At 39.3% G+C, this 25,742-nt stretch overlaps 1 protein-coding gene and 1 long non-coding RNA gene across 11 annotated transcripts in view; one reads left to right on the top strand and one right to left on the bottom strand.

Annotated features, from left to right (window-relative positions):
• GREB1L (GREB1 like retinoic acid receptor coactivator) overlaps positions 1 to 25,742 on the bottom strand; it is a 135,064-nt gene that overhangs the window by 83,458 nt on the left and 25,864 nt on the right. The window lies entirely within an intron of this gene.
• On the top strand, positions 7,468 to 14,418 carry LOC113944903. The gene is made up of 3 exons (XR_003526879.1): positions 7,468 to 7,688; positions 12,386 to 12,460; positions 14,319 to 14,418. It is a non-coding gene; the product is annotated as an uncharacterized LOC113944903 (long non-coding RNA).

Raw genomic sequence — 25,742 nt, 5'->3', positions numbered from 1 at the left:
GGATGTAAGAAGGAATGGCATCTTACTCAGCATCTGACATGCTACTCAGCTCCTCAGAGTCTGAAACTCTCCTCTGCTTCAGAAAGAGAGCAGATGTTTTGAGTATATATCCTCTTTTGTATATACACTTTTCACAATAAAAAAACTCCTCCAGTATAACTTGGTTTTTTGCAAAAACTGTAATAGACTATTTATTTGATTGTCCTTCACAGGCTCAAATTTATAAGATCGTGCTGAGGGCATTTATAAACTTGCGTCTATTCCTGATGTGCTTGCAAAAATTCATTATTCCAATGACAACCTCATCAGCAAAACACTTTAACTTCCCTATGTATGCCAACATTTGCTATTTTAATAGTAAGAATTTTCATGAAGGTGGAGGTTTGTCTCTTTTTACCACATCCACTATTACCAAGAACAAGTTTTGTGTATCATTTATTGCAACAAATAAGTTTTGAGTATTTGTGTAGCCCTCTATTTTTTCCATACTTAATTACAATTCCTGAGAAAACCCCAAATGGATACTGTGATAATAGGGTTTGGTACTTCCATTTAAAGCAAAATGAGTATCACCACACCACAGCCAGGTAAATTGACTTCAGAAACTGAAGTCCAAGCAGAGAGGAGAAAAATTCCATAAATCCACAAAAAAAACCTCCAACCAACCCAAACAAACAAAACAAAAAAAAACATCCAGAAGAATCTGGAAAAACAAAACACAAACAAGAAATACCCTGTGGATTCATTAGCAACCAGGGTGGCAGGCTTTCCACTAATTCCCTTTAAAAGCCCATGACTACCTGCAGAGCCTGGGAGTGCAAATCACATTAGTGGAGCCACCAGATGACCAAAGAAAGCACTGGAGGCCTGGTGAAACCAGTAAACAAAAGGCAGCATTCCAGCTGAATGCCGCTGCTAGAGTCAGCATTGTAAGATGCTTAGATCTGATAACCCAAAAACCAGATTAGCTGCAGGCAACAAAAGAGTAAAATGAGAAACAAAGGGGTCATTTTGACACATGAAGAAATAATTTCCATTAAACCATCTTGAGTTTACTGTGTAGCTATAAAAACTGCTCCTACTTGAAGTGACATTTGAAGCAATGAAGCTGTGACAGTGCAATGTCTTGGAAAAGCTCCTGAAATAACACATCCCTGAACGCAATATAATTTAAAGAGGCAAACTGGCCTCTTTGTCTTTGAATCTTTATGACATTTTAAAGGTCTGATAATGATTTTTACATCTGTTGTACAGATTTCAGTTAGATGACTTAACATGTATTGCTAGGTTTGACAAAAAGAAGATTCATTAGATTTATCTGTATTTAGAAGTCTCACGCAGAGAACACACATATTATAAAATTCTCATGTAATTACACAAAAAGGTTGCGTTCTCCCCACAGTCCCCATCTCCTCCCATGCACGTCTCATGCTCAATATGGGAAAAGAAAGGATCATATTATATTCCTTATCAGAAGCTTAAAACAGGATTTTTTTCCTGAAACAAGTCTAGGCATACTATAATCAAGAGGACCAAACTGCAAAAGTCGAACACGAAAGTCCATAAGAATATACAGACACTAGAGAGAGAGAAGGCAAAACTTTCCAGGCTAAAATTGGAAAATCTGCTACAATTTTGTCTTAGACAGTTAAGAATTCTATATATGCAAAACCTTTCTTCACAGGACAGTAAATTGTCCTACTGTGAAATATCCATGAGCTAGAAGAAATTTATGAGGAATGTTGAGGCACAGGGAGAACATTTCAGCTTGCTAGCTGTGCTCCTTCCATCTCCTGTTGCTAGCGCACAACGCAGAAACCTGACACACGAGGAAACAGGCCTTGGTGCAACACAACGTTTCTTCCCTGGTTTTTGCACACATGCAGCAACTAAACTTGCTAGTTTCAGCAAGGATGGGATTTCACATATGAAGCATATGCATCCAGAGCTGATTCTTCTCAGTGTCAAGTGCAGAGAAAATATACCCAGAAAAACAGCTCAACAGAGTCTGATGGGGACAGCATAAAAGGACAACCTACAGCTGTGTCCAAATACAAATATATGGTATACACTGAAGGTGTTTTGCAAACACCTTCTTCTACTTGGTGACTTTTTAAAATACAAAGTCATTAAACACATCTGTAAGGGGAAAGACATAACACAGACCTCTACAGACTATGGGCATCTCCGAGGACATCTGTACCAATACACTCACATCAGAGCCCAGAAGTTCACTGATATAGAGTAGATTCTGTGCACATGTGTTTTTCCCCTGATTCCAAAGCACCATGCTTTGGAGTACCACTGTGGTATCCATACTGCTCCTAGTATTTTTGCTGCATACATGTCCAGGGGTACAAAGGTGGATGGAGAGAAAATAGAGTAGAAGCCTCTCTCTATTACTGTTCTTTTAAAGATAACTTCTTATCCAAAACAGTACTCATGCACAAACATGCCTTCATAAATTCACAGAAGGAAAATGCAGTGAAAGGAGTGAGGAACAGAGTCAAGAGGGAAGGAGATTTCAAAAAGAGATATGACTTGTGGCGAAAATGTGCACACAGACATGCTGTGTAAATCTACATGGAGGGGAAGCACAAGATACTGTTGAACATCAGGCTCATCTTGAATCCTTGTACTGAGGAGATTCAGCCTGTCACCATTCAGAGAAACTCTTAAATATTTGTATTTATAGCAATTTGCCAGCCTGAATACAGAGATGGATGCAGTTAGTAATCACATACAATGATCTGCTTCAATGCAGTTGGCCTCTGGTTGTTAGTCATGAACAGTTAGATTATGGTTAGAGATTTTTCACAGTATCTTTCTAACAAAAATGTAAGAGCACTCTAAATAAAGAAGTTGATCAGTTCAGAATATTGAAAAAATCTTTAAATATTTAATCCAAGCAGACCCTGTTTTTCAGTTACAAAGGGCTTTTCCAAGCAAGGCTATTTCCAGTTTGTTGTCTGGGTTCCCTCATCACTACAATATTCCAGCAAAACAGAAACTCTTCCAGGGCTTCCTGCTTAACGGCTGTTGCTTGTGCGTAAAGATACAGTGGGGCCTGGCCTTCCCAAAATGCTTTTCTCTCTTTGAGGATTTCTAGTTATTTTTACACAGGAGCAAGCACAAGTCTTCCCTTTGCTGGGATTGCCATGGACCCAGTTCTATGCAGTTGACTGAACATTTGGGAAGTGGAGGAAACTGGTTTCTTGTTCGTAAGGACATTCAGCAGAGCTGACAGAAGGTCCCTAGAAAGAAGACCTCCACATGCACTGGAAAATTGATGGGGTCCTTATAGACCTGATAGGAAAACCACAAACAGATCCGGGCATCTTCACTACTCATGCTGATCTATAATATCTGTGACTGCAGTTTGGGCCTACATCTTCTGTCATATCAAAACTGATTTTGTTGAAAAGCTCTCTATGTCAAGACTTTCACAATGCCCACAGAGTTCCCTGAAGTGCTGTACTTGAGCAAAATTTTAGATCACAAATATCCAACATTAGAATAGTTGTGTCAGTAGAGTAGAAACTATTCATACAGAAATTATGCCTAATCCAGACACCGCTTGTCATGCTAAAAGTCCAGGAATATTTACAAAAGCGGACATTGAAGCGTTTTACCTAAAGGTTGGTGGAGAAACCAAGCTGCTCTCTGAATAATTAAAAAGAAATCTAGCATAGAGAAAGACAAATTAAAGACTCAGGACTGGGAAATAATACTGCTCAGGATTCACAAGGATAAGACAGTTGCTAGTACTTTTACTCAGTTCTTCCCATTCTCCAGTGCTCTGGTATGAAGGAAAAAAAATGGTCAAGGGAAGAAAAGGCCTTTCAACAATAAGAATTTCACAAGAAATGTACATAGAAAGAGAACACCTTGTCCTCTCTCACACACACTGAAGTAGAGAGATCGCATGAAGACTTAAGAATAAGGAAAAGATCATTCTACTCTTGAAGTGCAGGAGAGGAAAACTGATAGAAACACTGGAGCTCTCTCTGCTTGTGATTACAAACCTGAGAGAGTCCAATAAAGGTGGACTAAGGAGGATAATGGCACTTTCTTCTCACAACATCATAACCAACTTATATTGAGCTACTCCAAACAGCTGACTTTCCCATAAACTGGTACAGGCCCCTGCTTTTGTCAGGGCTTCTTTAGAAACTACAGCATAAACTGAAAAACCAATACAGAAAGATCCTGGAAAAGGCATTCATATTCCCACCAGCTGATTATAGCACAACAACCAGGAGTGTATACAAAAACATATATTAAAATAATACAGGTCTTTAAAGTCTGACTAGCTCTGAAACAGAAGTCTGCCTCGCTCTTCTTTCAAGGGAAAAGTCTCCATTTCTGCTAAATGTATTGGTTTTCAATTGATCCATAAAGAAAACAACATGCTTTGATGGAGTAAGAATATTTCACAGAATGCAAAAGGAAGACTTTTTTTTTTTTGTTCCTCACTTAAGTCTATTGCTATTGTACAGGCATTTTCAGAGGGTAGGCTGTGTAAAACTAAATAAGCAGAAAAAATACTGACTTCAACATCCCTAATGTGACAACAAGCAGTACTTCCCCTCCATATGCTACATGCTTCTGGTGCCTTTCAGAAAGGCTTTTTATCTCATGCTGAGAACAGACTCCTGCTGCAGATCTGAATGCCGAGAACTGAAAGTTCTGCACAAATGAGACATGGAGTTGGGGAAAATGAGTGCCTGAGTATAGAAAGAAACAGGAAATCAATTCTCAGAGTTGCTATCTTTGCTTCAGTGCTTCTGTTTCACCTCCTCCTCCCACACTTGCTCTGTCCCTTGCCAGCTTTCTATTGTACCAGCTCTTTTCCTAGCTACCCACTAGTGAAGGAAGAAAAATTTACTGAGATCATCTTTCCTCTGCTGGTGCAGTACATCTCTGTCTTAAGGGTAGTGTCTGGTTTATCCTGGTCAAGGTTGGACTGTCATCTAAAAACACAGCAATACTTTCTTTCAGCCTTTTCTGCTTCCCCAGGTATTGATTCAAATCCCATCTAATGACAGGATTTGAGAGAAAAACATTTCTCTCACAGAAACTCTGAAAGCAACAGAAAGATGAAAATTACAGTGTATAAAGAATAAACAGATGTATTTTTTAAAAAAAGCAGGGGCCAGCTGGATAACAATTCCAGATAAGATTTAAGTAAACATATGTGGGAGGTAGCAGGAAAGGCAGTTGGTTCCTCATGCTCAGACGCACACAGGTAATGACCTCTGTCTCTTGCTCTCCCAGAGCTAACAATGCCAGTTATTGCACTCCTCCAGTGAGCTCTGGAAAGGATCCAGTGCACTACTGATTACATTTCATCCACAGTTAGTTTAACCTTTGAAACATGACAGTCAGTGGCAGGGAACAGGCCAGCACATAAGGTCAGCTCAACCTTGTTGGTCCCAGCATTCTCCCAGTGTTTGCACAGAAAACAACCTGGTGATCAAGGATTCCTCCCCTGTAAATACAAAAGACCCAACAGGGACAGTGCCAAAATGCTGATTTTATTGCAAGGTGTCATTCACAGCCATTAATCTGTCAAGACAAAAAAATATAGGTTCTCCGTTTTCAAAAAAATAAAATAGTATTAGACAGAAATTGTCTCATTTAGGAAATATGACTGATCTACTGTCAGGTATAAGGCAACTGCTGCACCTTACTCCTCCAAGAATATAGAAATAAAAAAAATACCAAAGAGAAAATAAGTACACTCTGAAATAACAGTAAGACAACTAGGTCAGCAAGTGTAACAAGAACACTTTGTGCTAAAAGGAAAGCTAAAAAAAAATTACTAAGTTGCCCACTTTTCTCAAGTTACTTCCTTTCCAGAACAGACTCTTTCAAAGCTCACATTTATCTGTTGTACACTCAAATTTAAAATAAAAAAGTAGCATCTTCAATTACCCTGAATTTCTACAGAAAACTACAGGACTGAGCAAGATCAGATACCTTATCACTTTCTAAATATTATTTTTAAGTTTTAACAAAGCCCTTAGAGGAAAACATATGCTAAAGGAGAACAACAAAGATATTCCTGGCTTCAAAAAGCCTCTAGTTAGTTCTTTAGAACTTCTCACATTTTCCTTATGGTCAGATTAAAAGCATTTGAAAGGTATTAAAATGGGGAAGAAAAATCAATTTTCTTTAGGAACTACTGCCCTCTAACATAATAGCAGCAACAAGAATCTTTTTTAGAGATGCTTAAGTATCCCTTGGAGCATGTGCACTTGGATTTTTCATTAGTTGTGTGAGTGTTTGTGTGGATGGCTCTGGAAGCACAGGCTTTTTGAGAGCCAGTATGAGGTGAAGAAAAGGTCACTTCAGCAGAATTCATTTTCTCTTAAATTCTCAGAGAAATGCTGCTAAAAAGTGGCAAAAACAAATCCATCACCTTTTCCTCTAACTATTAGCATTTCCTAAGGTTCTCTCAGTTATAATACAGCAATACCTTTGGTTATACCCTATCACCTTTTTCATCCTCCTCTAAAATTAATTTTAATACAAATGCTGGCAGCAGACCTCTTAAGAGCAGGAGCTAGACTAGACCTCCAGACACCCCTTCAGCACTGCCATGAGCAATCCACTCGCCCGCAATCTGCATCCGTTGCTGCTTGGGAGGGAAGGCCTCCCCTCATTTCCATTCACCACTGCAAAACCCCACCATTAGGCACAAACTAGAAACCTTGCCTCTGGTTTTTCCTGGAGGTAAACCCAGGGTCCTTCAAAGTAGGTGGAAACCAATGTGGTCTTGCATAAAGAAACAACTGTGCATCAAGGTTTACTGAAGGAACGTTAATTCTTGCATTTAGAGTGGAAAGGGGATGCTGCTTTAAAAGCTCACAAACAAAACAAAGCCTTTGGAAAATCCAAAGTCTTCTTGCTCTGGACTTGCTCACTCCCAACCCTTCACACCACACCACCCCCTTGAGTCTCTAAAATGGTCAAACACCTGCACCAAAGCATGTACATAAAGCACAATATACTTTTGTAATGGTTTGTGTTGCCTTGGAGTTGGGAGTATTTATACTAGGAAAGACAATACCCTGACCTACAGACTGGCTCCTTTCCAAAGTATCCACATGAGACAACATGCTTCACAGGGAATACAGTTAGCCCGTGTAGAAGCAGGTGCTGGAATACACTGGATAACAGAAAAATCCAACTCCGGAGAGTGGGACCACAGAGCAGAGCCATTTGAGTGGCTCTGCCTGACAGCAGTAAGGTCAGGTCAGAGCCAGGGTGGAAAAAAAGCTCATCCCAGAGCAGAGCTGGTGTCTGCACAGCAACTGGTCACCTCTGGCTTGGAGAAGGCCCAACCACCCTGGCTTGGGAGCTGGCTGAGATGGCTCCATGCAGCCATACTTTCACTCCTGCAGCTAAAATGCCTCATCAGAGCACCTCGTGCCAGGGAGCTGAGACCCAGCAGGGCTCACTGGCATGGGGCTGGCCCTAGATCAAGGATAGCTGCATCTGCCCCATTAGGCAGATTGGGTCCTGGGGCTGACATCTCAATAACAAGGGAACACAAGGGGCAGATAATGGAGAGAAACAACCCTCAGGGGGTTTTTTTTGAGGGTCCTGAAAGAAAAGATAAAGAGCTTAGGTCCAATGCTATAAAGTCAAGAAAATGCTGGCAGAGGAATGCAAAAGGAAAGGTAACACAGTCAAGATGACAGGCTCAGAAAACAATTTTCACACAGACCAGGTATAAGTTTGCCCAGTCCAGTGAATGCATTCCTGATATGGTGAAGATGGAAGGTGAAAGCTTGGATAGTGGTATTTCCCTCTCCAAAAGAAAGAGTAATACTGCTACAGAGGCCTTACAGAGGACACAGCCCTGGCCTGGGCAGGTGGGTGGGCACAAGAATGGGTCCAGCTGACAGTGTGGCCCAGACACAGTAGCAGAGAAAGGACAGAGGGGGGAGGACCAGGAGCTAAACATCCTGAAGGAGATGCCAGAGAGAGAGGCCAAGATATCAGCTTCAGCCCAGAGAGACTAATGATTCACTTTATGGCCCGCAAGCACTTCCCACCAAAGTTCACACAGGAAGATAATGTCCCCTTCAAATGAATTTATGCAGATGGCAGTTCATTTGCCAGAGGATAAAAAGATGCACTTTCATTTTAAATGAGAACACTTGAGGTCCTCAGCAAATAAAACCAAGCAAAAAGCCAGTGTCTATATGTGAGTGGTTTCTGCTCATGCCTGTTTTCTAATTTCAGTGGGAGTTTACACCATCCGAGTTACACAGGTCTGCTGATCCAAAAAGGCACATTAAATCCATACCAAGTCCATACTTCTCAAAAGATGCAAATGAAAAAAAATGTAGATTGTACAGGCACATGTCCCTGTAACATAACTTCTGAATTGAAAACAAACACAAAACAGTACCAAGTGTGCTCCAAAATGGAAAACTGCTACATGTGAACCTGCATACTTCAAGGAAAAAGTATTTGCAAGGAAAATAACATTTTTTTATCTTGATTGAGATCAAACCCTGTCTTTATTGATGCTAAGCCTCAGTAAGATTTTAAAAAAACCAACAAAAAGACTGCTTCAGAAAGTATTCCTTGCCTACTCCATTAGCCAGTTTCCTGTGCCTTTCTCACATGAACTTGTAATCCTTGATGAGGTTTACACATGTGAAAATAAAGTTTTAAGCTGAAAATCATCATTACCTCTACACGAAAACACTATATCATGTCAGACATCTGATACGGTAGACAAAGCATAGTGGTAGAAGGATACAAAAGAAAACATTTCATTTCACTACTGCTGAAATCAGGTACTGAAACTTGTTCATTGATTTTCCTTCATTAAAAAATAACTGATTGTAAAAGAAGTGTTGCTTGGCAGGATCAAAGCCTATCCTACAGGAAACACACACACAAAGCATTTGGAAATGAGGGTTAATTTGGCATGCAATTTAACAGCACTAGCTTTTATCAGCAGCATTTCAAGGTCAGGCACATCCATGTTCAAAATGTTTGGGTTTGTTACAGTTTCAACAACAACGTATTGGAGTTCAACATATCTTAAAGTGATATTAATCTCAAGGAAGGCTGCACAGAAGCACAAAAAAACCCTAACACCCCCATTGATAGTTTAGCATTGCAAACATTAAAATCAGAAAAAACTATTTCAAAGAAACTAAACTAATGAACTGATGTGGCTCTTTAACTCTCCCTTTTATGAACTCAAAACTTGATCATTTCAAGAAAAAAAACGAAATTATGTGAAATCAGCAGATTACAAAAAATGCTCTCCATCTGAGCATGGGATTAAGTCAGAAAGATCAGGCCAAATGGAAGGAGTCCTTTTAATGAGAGTTTCTTCAAGATTTAGAGAGCTTTTGAAGATATCGAGTGGCTAAGTCAAAACAGCCTCATATTTGAAACAGCGTTTCTCCTAAAGTGTCTGATTTACAGTTTTTTCTAAGAAAAAACACTTTTTGTATTTTACCTCAACCTAATCTGGTCAGAATTCGTTAGCACATTTAATTTATTTATCAAAAGATTAATTAAAAAGGTAAGATCATTAATTTTTTATTATGCTTTATTACTAATTTATTAAAAAATATAAAAAAGGATGAAGGGTAAAAGAAAACATGAAGCAGATTTGCTCAGCTTCAATATAAAATACTCCAAACACTTACTGGAGATTTTCCCTTTTATTGATTTATAAACTTCAAAAAATAATGAATGGTTATGTGTTTTCACATTCACAGTTATGCTGTGGAAAGTTTTTCTGCGTCTGTTTTCATTGAAGGTTTGTTCTATACAAAGAACCCTAACTACCCGTAATGCTGACAGACTTTAACAGCGGTTGGCACCAAATGTTTCATGAGATCAAGTCCATACTGCACTTGAAACAAACACTTTGATTAATCAATTACTGGCAGAACTTCACAGTACCACGGATGTATGCCTAAGAGCTTTACAAACGCTTATGGGACAGTGATGTTAGGGGACTGAAATCTCTTAAGCCTCTTTCTTTGCAATTCTCTGCCACAGTTCAGAAGAATGCCACCCCATTACGCCAAAACCAGGGGGGAAAAACAGTCGCTCTCACTTCTTGCATGAGCATAATTAATCTTCTGACATGTTGACAAAGCAGCTTGTTGATAGTCAAAGGAAGGATTTTTCTGATTTCCTCCCAAGACAGGAGATGGTCTTTATCCATCATCCCTTCTTCCTGATCTCTTCTTCCAGAGTCCCCCCATCAGCAGAACTGTCTATCAGAGCAGACAGCAGGAGGGAAAGGTCTGGTTGATTTATAGGGCACCAGTGCTCACAGTGCTATTTAAGTGTAGGAATCTATTGTTAGAATCTTACTTTACAGCAGTTTAACAAGTATAATGGCAACCAATTCAACCATTGTACCACTAGAGTCAGCTCAAGCTAATAAGTGAAGTTAGCTAATTACACTGATCTGATTTAAAATACAGACAATTTGTAGAGATAGTCAGCATTAATGTGCACTGAAAGAGTAAAAAATGTTAAGGAAAAAAAGTTTTGCACGTATTATGCTTTGTGAATTGAATGATGGTTACTTCTCACTCTTCCTTGTGAGCAGGATCATAGATTTCCCTTCTCTTGCAATTCTGGGCCTGCTAGGTATTTCAAATTAATCAGAATAAAGGCATTTTTTGTTATAATGCAGTTGAAATTTCCTCCTCTTTCCTTACTTTCCCCAAGTTCTAATATATTTGACTGTTAAATTATGAGGAATTTCAGTTTCCAAGAAGAAAACATTATAAAATGGCTTCTAAAAGGAGGATACTACATACTGCAAAACCCATCAAACTCCACAGTTTTGACACATCTTTGAAGATGCCAATTTGGTGTAAACAAAGTGCAGGCGTCCTGATGTAAAGAAGATTTTGCATGCCTCTCACAAAGATACTTCATATGCAAATTACAAAAAATATATAGATATTTTTCTTACATACACATTATATATATTTACATTTCTTTTGTAGTTTCTTTCCAGTCATCTCGCTCACCTTCCCAAAAAGAGATTAGCAAAATATTTGGGTATGATTATATGTTCACTCAGTTATTTTCTGCACTCACAGAGAGAGTAGAAATTCTGTTAATCACTCCTTTTAAAGCTCTAATTCTTTGATAATTGCTGGTCATGAACCATTCCAGGTCAGAGAGGACCAGGGCATGGTACTCTGTGAACTGCTGCCAGGCAGGGCAAGTCTGACTCATTATTTGAAATAGATGACCAAGAACTAAATTAGACCACAGACTCTACAGGCCTCTACCTCACCAACGTAACAACCAAGGCAAAGGCATACAAGAGCCAGTGCTCTTTTACTGAAGTTGCCAAGAAAAATACCTTCATCCAAGTCACAGGAACTTGGTAACTCTGGATGTAGCTACACCACTATGACCTTGACTATTTCATTCAGAACTTACCCCTCCGAAAAAATAACTGCCTGTGCTACCTGGCCCAGACCAGTTCTCCAAGCAGTCTTCTTTCATTCAGCTACACCAGAAAAACTACCAGTATTTATCTCTGTGAGTAAAATTAGCCATTCAAAAAGCGAACATGGTGTTCTTGTCATAAACTGCACAAAATTCCAAGGGATACCAACTAGGCTGGAGCTGGAGTTAAATACTGTTTATGTCAGCAAATGTAAAAAACTACTTGTTCTTTCTGCCAAAAAGACTAGGCCACAACCCAGAGAAAGATCTCCCTGTCTCTTTACTGGCATTTTATTCTTGCAGATGTTAAGGCAGCAATAGGAACAGCCATCTGCAGTCTCCTACTTTTCATCAAGCTGTTTCCCAATCTGGCTGCAGGAATCAACAGAACTCCTGGTCCTTGGGACACGATACATGAAGCAGAAATGGGGAACACTGGCATGGGTGAACAGAACCATCCAAATCCAAAGACCTGTGCTTAAGTGCAGAGAGGATTCCTGTTGGGAGGCAAAAGGGTCACAGGTGGGAGAAGCAAGGAGGTCTCTGCTGAATGTTGCTAAAGAGGAAAGTGGACTTTCTAAACTGGAAGGGACTAGTTTGGGGTTGATGAGACACAAGGTTAGGCAATCTGAGTCCAGAGGAAAGGCAAGCATGAACAAAGGGCTGTGGAACACAAGGCTAAAGGAAAAAAGGAATATGGGGACCTCAGGGTGCAAAATTTGAGGTTATTCTCTGATCCAGATGTCAAGCACCATTAATGCAGATCTTCATTTAAGGGATGTGAAAATAAATGTAAGACTGTCTCTCCTTTTCTTTCCCTCTCCCCCAGTATGAGCTGCCAAAATAGCTGCTTTCATTCATACCCAGGCCACCTTGTTTGCTCTCAGAAATAATGATGCTTTTTTCTGAATTGCAGTCCCACACATTGTCTTAAGATTGGAAATGCTGAGTCAGAACTAGAGGGGGGAAAAAAAATGTGGATCAATAAATGGTAAGTTGCAGCCTTGCAAATGCCCGGGCCAGCCAAAGGTGAATTCCCCAGAGTAGAGGAGATCACAGAGCTTTCTGCCATAAAAGCTCTCTACTCCTAAGCTGAACACTCCCTCTCTCTGTTGCCAAGTCAGTGGCAAAAATTTGCTGTGTTTACTGCCACAATATAGAGTATTACTGCATCACAGGAACTAGATAAGGGCATTAAAGATCATCTGAGCACTGCAAAGAATAATTTCAATGAGACTTCAACTATGCAAGAATTGCAAGCACCGTTCATCTAACAGGTCTCTATTCCCCTTCCTTTTTGCAAAAGCCAAAAGCAAGCTAGAGGTCTGGCAGTCAGAGGTGAAGTTTAACAACAAATATAACAATTTCAGTATCTGAATGATGAATTTTGCATTACATGCCTGAAAGTAAAGGAGTGGTTCCCCCCCGGTGGTAGAATGGGAGAGCACTGGGACCTGCAGCAGCTCCTGCAAAGATAAGATGTACCATTGAATCTGTTTCTTTTGTTAACATAGCATGCAGCTGACATACAGCCCAAACCAGGCTGTATCTTCCCAGCACATGCAGAGCAAAGATATCGGAGAGGGAGGAGGCAGCTTGAGAACCAGAAAGAGCCCACCCACAGCTGCAGGCAGCTTTGTGGGGCAGTGTGTTCTGAGCAGTGGACTGGATAGCTGACACAGAGCTCCTGCTATCTTGGGTCAGTGTCTATCGAAGTTCAATACTTCTCTAAACAAACAAAGGTTGGGTACCTTTGCACTGAACTGCAGAAAAAAACACATGTAGAAATACCCTGTTTGTGGGGTTTCTATTCGATGGTAGAATGGATCAGGATATTTACATACTGTAAATACCTTACAGTAAACTGCTACTATAAAGAAGGCAGTCTGTTTGTTACTGATGCTTTCTCCCTGTACATATTAGATAGAAGATTGTTAGTATATGCTCATTCATTTAAAGCAAATTCATGGAGCAGAGATGCTGACGGTTTCTTCTTGGAAGTAATAGTCACAACAGTGAGTACAAACATTTTCCTCACTATTCTAAATACCCCTTAGGCATTGCAGGGTACTCTTCAATAGAAATAAGGAATTTCTTTGGAATGATGAGGCCCATTTGGCTTATAAATAGATGCTGTGATGTATGATACAAGAATAATTTCAGTGCCATGCTAGGGATTTACATGGAATAGTTAATCTCTGGTGCTGACAGAAAAATATTCCATTGTGAATAGAATATTATTTGTTAATCAAATCCTTCTGCTAGAAAATATACAAGATGATTAATACCAGTGACCCAAATATACATCAGGTTTCCCCATCACAAGCTCATCCAAGGTACAGCATGATAATTTTTAATCAGTAGAAGCATTTAGGTATGGAACGAGGTGCGCCTCTATCCCATGGCAGAGCGCTGAACAAAGGATAGCTGCTGTCGGCTGGTCATGGCTGGAAGGTGCAGTGCAGTAAAACAGCAGTAGCCCACTGTGGTAGTGTCCCACAATCTCTTAGACCAGCCAAAGCAAGGAGCTCCAGCAGAAAGCCTCCCCAATAACTGTGCAGCTGACTGCAGGGCCAGCCCGGCCAGGCCCAAACAGAGTATAAAACATATAACACAGTGAGGTGTATTCTTCATATGTTACAGCATGCAAGAGAAGACCAAAGGGCAGTTGGGCAACAAAGATATCTCCGTGAAGAAAAAGCTATTGATGGAAACTTTGCTTCCCTCTTTATTAACAACCTCCACTAATACTTTGTGGCTTGCTTAAGGCTCTAAGTCATGATTTAGAGCACCATGACAAGTTTTAACCAGATCAAGTACTTCTTCCCATCCTGATGTCTGAATTGTAGATAGATGGAGGTGCAGTCCTATTAACACCAGGAGCTATATGTCAGTCTCTGGAATGGCATTAAAGGGAAAGCTGACTCCAGCGGAGAAGCTCCATCCTGAAGGTAAATGACTCAGATTACTGAAAAAGAGTATTTTGACTGACAGCTTCTCCACCTTGACCCTTTTAAGGGGAATTCACCAGTCATCTGTTTGCGGGATGCTACCAATTGTTTCCTTTCATAAAGCAAAGGACATGACTCTCCATCCCTGTACTAGTGGACAAGAAGTTGCTATCAACTTTACCCAAGCAGAGAATTTTATAGAGTTTATGATTACAGTTCTGATACACAAAAATAAAAGTCATGTCTCTGAGCACTAAATATGCAAATACTTGTTAGCTTGCATTTTTGGAAACAACATGTATTTCTGTACTAGAGGTGAGTGAGAGTGATGAAGTTTCATGACAGGTTGTGCAATTTTTTCTCTTTGCCAACTCTTTTATACACCAGGAGTTTTGATTGTCTACAAAAAAAAAAAAGATGGGAAACTATAAGTTACTAAACAACAAACAACTAACACTTGTTTCAGATACAGCAGAAAACAACACAGAAAGAAAACACAAGGCATAGAATAAACAGATAAAAGCCCAGCACATATAACAGGTCTAATCTAATCAATATTTATTTAACAGCACTAAGTAGCAAGGAACAAACTGCAAGGTAGCACTGTCTGATGCAGTTCCTCTGACTTTTTGCCTACAGCCACAGCTGCACCTTCTGGCAATGCAGAACCTGGTACCTGATAAAGGAAGCCCAGTGGAGTGCTCTTCTGTGGTACACAGCCAGTACTGACTAAATGAAACCTGCCCTTTTGGAACTCAAAGCAACACGCAATTCTCATTTACAACAGAATCTTCTCCTCAAATATTCAGCTTCAATGAAAAAAAAAAAAAAAAACACAAACCCAGAGCTTTATAAATTACTGTAAAATAAGACTTTCAACCATGACCAGTAGTAAAGTATAATCGCTTTTAGAGAGAACATAGCCTTATTAATCACCCATTTAATTTCTCTCCCCACAAAAAAAACCCCAGAAAATAACCCCCCAGTAGAATTACTGATGAAAACACGATTCCTCTCAATTACAAGAGTCTCTCTCACCTATCTCTAAAAGACAAACAGCAATATAATATAAATGATTTTCGAAGTTCTCTGCAAACTACTGATTTATAATTGAAGATGATTGATACAAGTTATTTGAATACAGAAAATCCAAATCATATCCAAAGCTCTCATAAGACTATTATTAGCTATACATTATTTTAATAATTCAGGTAAATATTTTTCAGTGAGGCCTACATTTCCATAAAGCTCTGTCAAAAGTTACTGCAAAGGTAATGAAAGAATTGGGTAGCATTGTTAAAATACTTCATGAACCTATACCATATATTTTGTAATCAGTTCTACCATTCACATTGACAATAAAATAAAAAAGTAGAAAATAAAAAGGTAGAAATCAAGCTAAATTGGTTTGAACATCTTTAGCCATTGTAAAATCATTAAAATTCTGTCAAAGTTTTATTGTATTTCACTTGTTTTGAAATTTCCTGACAGATCTTCCAGCAACTCACACTATTCAAAACCAGCATTGTTCCAACCTTACAAATGTGCCCATTGCAGCTCTGTGCCTATCAGGATTCAGATGCTGTTGTCTAGCTGCACCAAAACATCAAGATCTCTAGACAGCAGATTTTCAATGCAGGTCATGCCACCAGCAAAAGCAAAAGCCAACACTGTAAATATAGATGTTTATCATTGTCAGAGACAAGGCTGGTTTAGACTGGGAACAGTTCATCTCAAAATACTATCAAACTCAGATTTGGGCCAGTCACTTAGAGACTTGTCATCAACAGCTGTTTGATATACAATAAGAACATAAATTCTAAAAGCTGGATTTAGGAAAAAAAAAAGCTCCATGTATTTTTAGATTATTACTTCGGCCCAATTTTAAGTCACTTAAATTCAACATGTGAAGTCTAAAGCAGTGTCTGAATGATTTGTGCTTGTTCAGTCCATGTTGTTCTCATCATGAACATTTAGAACACTTCTGTCTTCAAAAAGTACATTTTGTTCTCTGCCACTCAAGCATACACACCAAACACTAAGTTACAAAGAAAAGCAGATATGTTGAAAGGAATTATGGTTGTTTTTCATTGAGATAAAGTACAGTAAAGAAAACCAACTATATTTTTTCCTTCCCTTTCTCCACCCATATCCTTACACATACCCAAGGTAAAGAATATAGTTTATTCCTTGCCTTCTAACAAATTAGATAATATTTTCATGTTTCAAATATGTGGTTCCAATTATCTTTTAAGTTCCAATATTACAAAGATCTAAAACTGTACCTATTCTTCACACAATCACACATTACTCAGTGTCCAACCAATTAATACTCTTCCAAAGGGAGCACAGATTAATCACTAACTGTTGTGCCTCCACTTGAACACCTTGGAAATGGAGGCAACCCTTTGTAAGACAACTTTTAGCCCAGAATAAGAATTAACATATTATCTAGTGTTCTGCAAAGCCTGTAAATGTTTTCTCTGTTGTTCTTTTATGTGAGACATCTCACAAAAATCTCAGAGTTCTTTCTTTCAAAGTAATTGGAGTGTGACATGAAAAAGCTGTCAAAGTTAAGTACAGAACATTTGAAAATAATAATTTTGGAAAGGACAGTTGGAAGTGATGTTTTTAAAGAAAAGTGCTTTGTAATTTAGAAAGAATTTATGCTTTATATGAAGCCCATTTCAGAGCAAATATGATCAGAAAGGTATGATAGTCTTCACTCGTTTTCGTTCGACATCCAGCATGTTTACACTGGAGACATTTGAAGGCCAATTTATAATGCTTAGCAATGGAAGTAGACAATACAAAATATTCTTTGTCAATCATCTACATGCAGTCTGATTGCTTGTTTGCAGATTTATGCAACAGTTCTCAGAAAAAGAGAAAAAAATGGAAACTGCAGAGGCTTCAAAGTCAGCAGTTTATTCTTCACTGGCATTGTTTGCATCATGGGTTGAAACAAAAAAATCTGTAAAGCACACTACAATAAGAAGGAAAATAGTGAAGTTATAATTACAAATCTCAAGAAACAGATAAATAATGTAACAAAATGATCGACGGATTTGCTGTTACATAGTGAAAGTTAAAATTACTACAAGTTCTCTGGAATAGGTACATTTTATCTCAATGGTTTCACATAGTGCCTTTTCAAAAAATAAATATGCATTTACATCCATTTAAAAGTAAACCTAATTGCTATCAAAGTGACTTTTGAAATTCCATGCTTTAATCTCTAACCAACATAACCTCATTTTTGCTAGCTAACATTGGACTCACTGAAAATGAAGAATGCAAACAAGTTTTAATACTATCATTTAAAGAAGATGAAAATTTTATTTACTGCAGAGCTATAACCATTTGCAGTATTTAAAGATCGTCAAGTCAATGACATTTAAGCCAGTTTTATAAGCAGCAAAACTGCAATATCCTTCTAAAATAAAACAAGCCATCCTACTTGGCAAGTGGATGTACCAGTTTTCTACTCTTGGCAATTAAAAAAAAACAAAAAACAAAAAAAACCCCAACATGTTTTGAAGGACCGTATCTGCCCCTCATCCAGCTTTGTTACATGTGGTCTTGCCCAGTGATTCACATAGCAACACACAGAGAAAAAGGTTGTGTGGACACTGAAGAAATTAAAGTGATAGTTTTCATTTTGAGTCAATCCAGCCCAAATAGAGAGAAACTGAGCAGATTCAGAGGGATTCTTCTAATACTTCATGTACTCCCATGCAGTAAAATAAAACAATGCCACAGCAATACAAATATTTCAGAGTCATCTGCTAAACATCACATAGAATTTATTTGCATATAGATTTTCATGTGAATTAAATGTAAATATCTCAAAGAGCTTGACAACATAGACAAAAAGACTACTCACATACAAATATCACATGTACTTTCTCAAGAACATGGCAACAAATAGGCAGTGTGAGGAAAACCTATACATAGAGTAAGCCTCTTACTCTCCCTACCAAAGAACAGGCAAGAAAGCTAATACAGCATAACAAAAAGTAGGTTTAGAGACCTAATCTTAAGAGTAGTGTAAAGAACTGACTTTACTTCTTTCACTACTCTACAAGAGCAAATGCTATATATTGCCATGAATTCACACCGTAGTGAAAAGACAACATCTTCAAAATCAACTTCATGTTTAAATGCTGCTCTTCCTGCTCTGTTGTTTCTGCTGATAAATACTAGGAAATCAATGAGGAAACATCATTTGAAGTGAGCCATTCATCATGTACCGAAAAGGGTAAGTACCCCATAAATTGCAGTGATCCGTTTCCTATTAGAATCACACAACAGAAGGCAACAGCGTTTCCATTAGCAATTTTTATGACCTCTATAGGTAGAGGATAAGGTTAGGAAATGGCTTATTTTTGTCAGCTATAAAGCAGTTGTTGGGTGGGGTAGGAAGAAAATTTTCAAGAGAATCAGAGTTATTCGTAAATCAAAGGGCAGGGAGAGGGAGAGATACAACAAGTAACAGCATCATCAACTACACATTTTCATACTTAAGAAATTTGTGGATTGGCAGTTTTCTAAGTAATACTGAATATTTTAGTAAATTTTACTGTCATTGGAACCTTATTATACTGCATATGAGTGTAGGCTCAAAAAAAATTGCTACCATTTCCTGTGACTGCTGCCTAGCAAACAGCACTTTTTTTTTTTTTTTTTTTTTTTTTTTACAACCTAGGGAATGGATTCTCTTTTACTTTTTTTGAATGTTCCTCTAAATCCAGTGTTACACAAAACATGAAATAAAGATTCAGGCTTTAAAAAAGAAAAGTAAATTTTATTTAATCAAGCACTCCATTTTCCCTTAGCCCTGTTAACCTTCCCTATCCCATCCTGTGCAACACTCTATACTCCCTCCACAGAGAGATGAACACACTAAGAAGAAAAAATAAATAAAAATTGTAGGGTTTGATGTGTCCCTTCACAATTGACAATATGACCAAATACAGCCCTGAAAGAACAATGAAGCTTTATACATGAATAGACTTTCTCTAGAGTCCTGAGAGTGGGGTTGGGAAGAAGAGAAAAGAAAAGAAATAGCTTTATTTTCAAATATTCCCTCAATGAATTTTACTGTATTTAACATAGAAAGGCCCCTCAGATTCTATCTGACATACTGGCAAGAGATTACATTTTTAAGGCAATCTCACCCTAAACCCAGAAAATTTTAAAGTCCATACACCAGAACATCATCCAGTTTTGTGAAACAAATCGTAGGAAAGCACCTTGTGTGTGCCTCAAAATTGAACAAAACATGCAAAAAACTATCCAATGACAATGATTAAGTTTAAGGGATGGAAAACCAAATTAAATCAAATAAAATGATTATGCATCTCCTGTGACCCAAGGTCTACTGTGAAAACCACTGAAAATCCTCTGACCATGTTAGACATTAAGACAATCTAAAGGAACATCAAGTCACTTTTTTTCCTACTTCCTCCCCTTCCACACACACAGAACTGAATTAACACTAAATATTTCAACAGAATTCACCACAGCTAAAGAACGGCACATCAGTATTTATTTATGCAAGTCTTTGAGCTTAGTTCTACCCAAGTTTCCACCTTTCAGAAGACACTGCAAGCCACTTGATTTGTTTGAGCTGTAGTCCCATAGAAATTCAGATTCAAAATCCTACATTCAGTCCATCATGGCTAAACTGGAGCAACAAGTGAGTCTACCAGCCAGGACTCTGGTCCACTGACTCTGATAGTGGTGGTAAAAATAAAACAGCCTAGATAACTAGGCATGAATTTTCCCCTCAGCAATAGCTGTTATTACCTCACATGCCACCCACAGATGAGCCCATCCCACACTAATTGTTAAGCTACTTTCTGTTCCCAGCAGCCGAGATCAAATGAGTGTTCTTACAGTCATGAAAGTTGAGGGGCTAGTTAGCCCTCGTAAGTGAGACTGGTTTCACCTACATGAAAGCTCACTAACTACTTTTTTTTCTTTTAACATTTCAGATCAGCTTTCACACACACCTCCTTTTCCTCAAAGAAAAATTAGAAATTCTGATTTTCTGAAACAGTTGAGTGTATCATTGTAATAATTTAGAGCTTTAGCTGTTTCCCAGCTGATTTTAGTCTCCTAACAGTGCTCTCAGGACCTTCTTCATTAAACTCTGTGAAATCACAGCTCAGAATGTGATTTCACCACAACAGTATTTTTCTTCCCTCTGTGCCAGTGTACCTTCTATACTCAGAACAACACGAGGGTACCACCACACACTACAAACACATTTGTGGCACAGTCTCCTTACAGAGTGAAACCTAGGCACCTTCACTGCACCCCTCCCTTCTTCCTGGACTCAACTTCACTCCTGATTTCTCTCCCTCCTCCCCACCCTCCAGCAGCACTGTCAGCTCATTGTCTTTGCCATTCCTTCCTCCTTCAGGTGGGACTTCTCACACTCTTCCCCTGTTCCACCACAGAGTCCCTTTCACAGGGTGCAGTCCTTCAGGAACAGACTGCTCCAGCGTGGGTCCCTTATGGGGCCCACAAGTCCTGATAGAAGACCTGCTCCGGCCTGAGCTTCTCTCTCCATGGGGCCATAAGTCCTACCAGGAGCCTGCTCCAGTGCGGGTTTTCCATGGGGTCACAGCCTCCTTTGGGCATCTCCCTCCGCCTCTGTTGGGTCCTCCATGGCCTGCAGGTGGATATCTGCTGAGCTCTGGACCTCCATGGTCTTCAGAGGCACAGCCTCACCATGGTCTGCATTACAGGCTGCAGGGCAATGTCTGCTCCAGAGCCTGGAGCACCTCCTTCCTTCTCCTACTTCTTCACTGACTTTGGTGCCTGCAGAGTTCTTTCACATATCCTCAGTCCTCTCTCCGACTTAAGTTGCTGTTGCACAGCAACTTTTTCCCCTTTTCAGCTCTGTTATCCCACAGACACCACCACGGTCACCGATGTCGGCCTTGATCAGCAGTTGGTCTACTGGAGTCAGCTGGCATTGGCTCTGCTGAACACAGGGGAAGCTTCTAGCAGCTTCTCACAGAAGACACCCCTGTACCCCTCCACCACCAAAACCTTTCCACACAAACCAAATGCATACTGTCAGTAAATATCATAAATCTTTTGACTGACAGGGTCTTGCCTCATTGTCAGTGTTTCCCATGGAGCACTGCGATTTGAGGGGAGGAACTCCAAAGACCTTTCCTGCTCCCGTTTGCAAAGTAGACATGGGAAAAGTGAGCACCACAGGGTTCTCACTGATCTGTAGGAATACCGGCAGTGCTGCTTGACTGCCGCTTGTCTTCACCAATGCCCACCTCCTCCCCCCATCTGGGGCTTAATTATTCCCACAGATACTCACAGCAATGTGATCACATGTTGCTGTGGCTAGGACATGAGTGGGTTTGGCTTAGTGGTTGGGTCAGGCTGCTGCTGGGATACAAACAGGTCATGGTCAGGGTCAGGAAAACACAAAGTCAGAGACCAAAGAAGTAAAAACACAATAATTTTGAGGACAAGGCAGGTATGTGGATGCCAGGCTGTGATGTGGAACATGGGAAGTGCTGGTGTGCTAGAGTATGCATCAAAGCCCATAGACTGGGCTGAGGCTGGACTCAAACTCTGCACCAGAACATGGGAATGTTGGAAAAGGATGGTTTCCTTTCTTATTAATCTGCTCTGGTTCGACTGGTAATAAATTGAAACTAAGTTACCCGAGTTGAGTCTGTTTTGCTCATGACGGTAATGGGTAAGTGATCTCTCCCCTTGTCCTTATCTCCACCCACAAGCCTTTTGCTCTATTTTCTCTCTCCTGTCCAGGGGAGTGATAGAGCAGTTTTGATGGGCATCTGGTGTCCAGTCAGGGTCAACACACAGCAGAAAAGCAACAATGTCAAAAGCAACTCTCTCCCATCATCCAAAGACTCCTTACAAACCACATCCCATATTTGTATACGAATTTGTCAGAAACATTTTGTTTCATCATATCTTTTTCCCTCACCTCAGCAGTTCTCAGGCTTCTTGCCAACATATTCTCAGTGTCATTGCCTGCCTTTGCCTTTAATGCTCCTTCACTTCCATTTCTGATTCTCATACACTTCTTCCTCATGAAGCCTATCTTGGTTTCTTTTAATATGTGCAAGCCTCTGATTCTTTTATGGCCAGTCCAATCTGCTTCTCAGTTTGTTCTACACGCTTCACTCCAAGCTTCCCTATCTTTCTCAGCCTCCTTGTTTACTCTCCCCGTGATTATTTCCATTTCCCCACCATATAAGCCAAGTAGCTTCCACCTGCACATTGCCAAAATCCAACCAGTAAAGTCACACAGCCACACACACAACATCAACCCTAAAAACCCCCTCAGTTTCAGTGCCTGATCTTCAGAGAGGTTGCAACGATCAGGGAGTGTGACTAAATGTTGCACAGCTACAAGCTGTAACAGAACCATGGGGGAGGCAGAATTTTAGCAGTGAAGCCCTAGCAAGTTTCTGAGCGTGAATAAACTAGAAGTTTTGGCTCTTAACTGAGACAGCTTTGGCTGACTTCTGAAGGGACAGCAAAGATGCAATCTTGAGATTAAATCTATTCCTGCCAAGCACAAAATAATTAGACAGCAAGGATGTTGGAAAAAAAAAAGCAAGAGCAACACTTTCCTAATATCTTCCCTTCTGCAAACAAAGCAATTGCTCCATGTGTGTATCTGATGCCAAAAACTGCCTACTACTTCAACCTGAAATAAGGGGGAAAAGTAGTCTGCAACAGCTGTTTAACAAGCCCAAGTTTCACACAAATGACTGAAGTCTGGTAAAGCCCTGGAATAGCAAATTGTGTAACAGAAACCATTTGCAAATCTCAGCAGATTACATTAAAAGTTTCATCTATAGTTACTTAAAGCAATACAATAAAATAATCTGTCCAAAAGAATTTGCTAATTCTCCTCATTTGTTTCTAAAAGTTGCTCTTCCTTCACTGCCAACTTTAATCTCAGCAAGACTTTTAACCTTCGTCTTGCCACCACTACCCTCCAGCTTCCAAGAAGATTCAAACAAGAACTTTTAAGCTTACACTTGACTATCTCATTGATACATCTGGCTTTAGACCAACTCCTTTAACTTCAAAGTTCATATGGATTTGCTATTACCAAACACAAAGTCATTGACTGCATAATTTCCAGCTTCTTTCAAGACAAAGATTCTCATCATAAAGAGAAGTTCCTCTTTTCAGTAATAAATCAACAGTTTTGTAAACCGATAAAATTACTTTATAGTATCACGTCCACCATCCACCTACCATACCTGCATCAGAAGGCCACAAATTCAGGCAAGGCTCAAATTAATCATCTCTACATTTATGAAACTTTCCTGTGTAAGGGGGTGGGGGAGGGGGAAGATGACCTCCACACTTAATCTTGGCAACTAGGAAAATAAAGTCACAAGACCAAAAGTTTCACATTAAAAAGATTAGGTCATCTAATAGCTCTTGTTTTCTCAGGCTATTAAGGAAGATACTTCCTAGTGCTGTATCCATTCCAGCTGTGACTCAGCTTCCTGATGCATGACCTGCCCTCTCTCAAAATACTAGTTTAGTATTTTACTACTCCAGAAAAGCACCCAGTACAGTAATTGGAAAGTATGGTTTCCAAAGAGACAAATAATGGCTTTTGTGTCTCCATTTCTAATTTTTAATCATCACAAGGGGTGACTAAACACACTTCAGTGTGCAGTGCAGACTTCCAACACCCCACAGATGTAAGGTCATTGTATTACAGAGGAATTGGTTCAGAATCAATTTGAAGTTCATGGACATTCAATTTTGAGCTGGGACAGAGAAGCTACAACCCATGGCCACATGTCCTACAGCTGCAATTCCCTCCAAACACATCATGTCTGTTTAAAAGCCAATATATTTTCAGCCAAGGGTAAGTAAAGAGCTTTGTTTTCAATGCCTTGTCTTACCTCAAAGATGTCAATATTGAAATTTGATTAAAAAATTATTTTTCAAAAATATTACAGTCACCATTAATACACATAGTCTGAAAGCACAAAACCATTTTTTTCTCCATTAAAGTTTAAACTACAGGTTAGAAGGAAAAGAAAGTTATCTCAAAAGCACAAAACGTGTTTTAAGAAGTTGAGTTTTTTCTCTCTTTTAAAGATGGTAATAATATTGCTAATCAAGTAGCATCTCACAGAAAAATAAAGCTAGTGAACCAGTAGCACCTATTTTTCATGGAAATATGAAGGAAAACCATCCAGAGCCAAACTCAAACTGGCACAGCCCAGAAGTCAGACAGTTGCATTGACTCCATCACCCCTCACTAAGCAGGGAAGGTAAGTCAATAAACTGACCCTTTAAGATCTGTCTAGTTCAGTAATTGTCATTGGTATGCAGTTGGCATTAAAAAAAAGTAGTCATGATCATGACCTTTGCATTTCTACAAACATTAGCCATTGTCATGAGGAAGACCCTTTTGGCCTCATAATTCACATGCTGTTAACAACCAGCAAGAACACAGCATGCATGTCACTTACTAAATAATGTAAGAAAAATTGGATGTCACACTCATACCCCACTGTTCCTGTGCACAGCCATGAGCACTGAAGCTAACCTGTATTACACTCAAAACCTTAGGAAGATTATAATTAATCTACTTTTGATATTCACGGGACTTTTTGGACTATATTATTACTACTTTGGGGCAAGATGAAGGATTATTTGGCTTATTCATATTATTTTTATTTATTTTGTACTATTTTATTTTGTCTGGTTTCCAAGAGAAACGTGGCTCATATTACATGTTTTCTGTCAAGCACCTCTTAAACACAAAATTCCATGCAAATGAGACAGAGGAACAGAGGTTTGAAAGATATTTCAGCCTCTCAATATCGAAGAGGAAACTTAGCCAGTTAGGCAGGACATTCAACCACGTCTCAGCTACAGGTAACAGCAGTACAAAAGCAAGCTATTGGAAGGGCTGATCCTAACAACATCCCAAATACAGAAAACATTTTAAATCAGAGTTCATAAATCAAAAAAATTCAAATCTATAGGAAACCAGGCTTCTTCAATTCTGGCATTCCTGGAATTGCTTGTTAATACTTAGTTTTATTACCTATAAAACCAATATGGTGCAGAAAAGAAACCCATATGCTGTTTCATCTGGCTCACTGCCTGCAGAAAATGCACTGTGAGCAAAGGACAGAACTGGAACACTTACTGTAGCCCACCTCGTCCAACCCAGTGTCCTACAGCAATCAAAGAAGAACAAAAGGGTGGTTGGAACAACCTAAAAACAGGCATGGTGTGTCAAACCACAAGCTGCTTTCCCTAAGT

Source organism: Corapipo altera, unplaced genomic scaffold, assembly GCF_003945725.1.
Source record: "Corapipo altera isolate COAL_440 unplaced genomic scaffold, ASM394572v1 49, whole genome shotgun sequence".
Classification (NCBI taxonomy): Eukaryota; Metazoa; Chordata; class Aves; order Passeriformes; family Pipridae; genus Corapipo; species Corapipo altera.
Note: the sequence above shows the minus strand (reverse complement) of the source record. Positions and strands in the feature narration are given on the sequence as shown.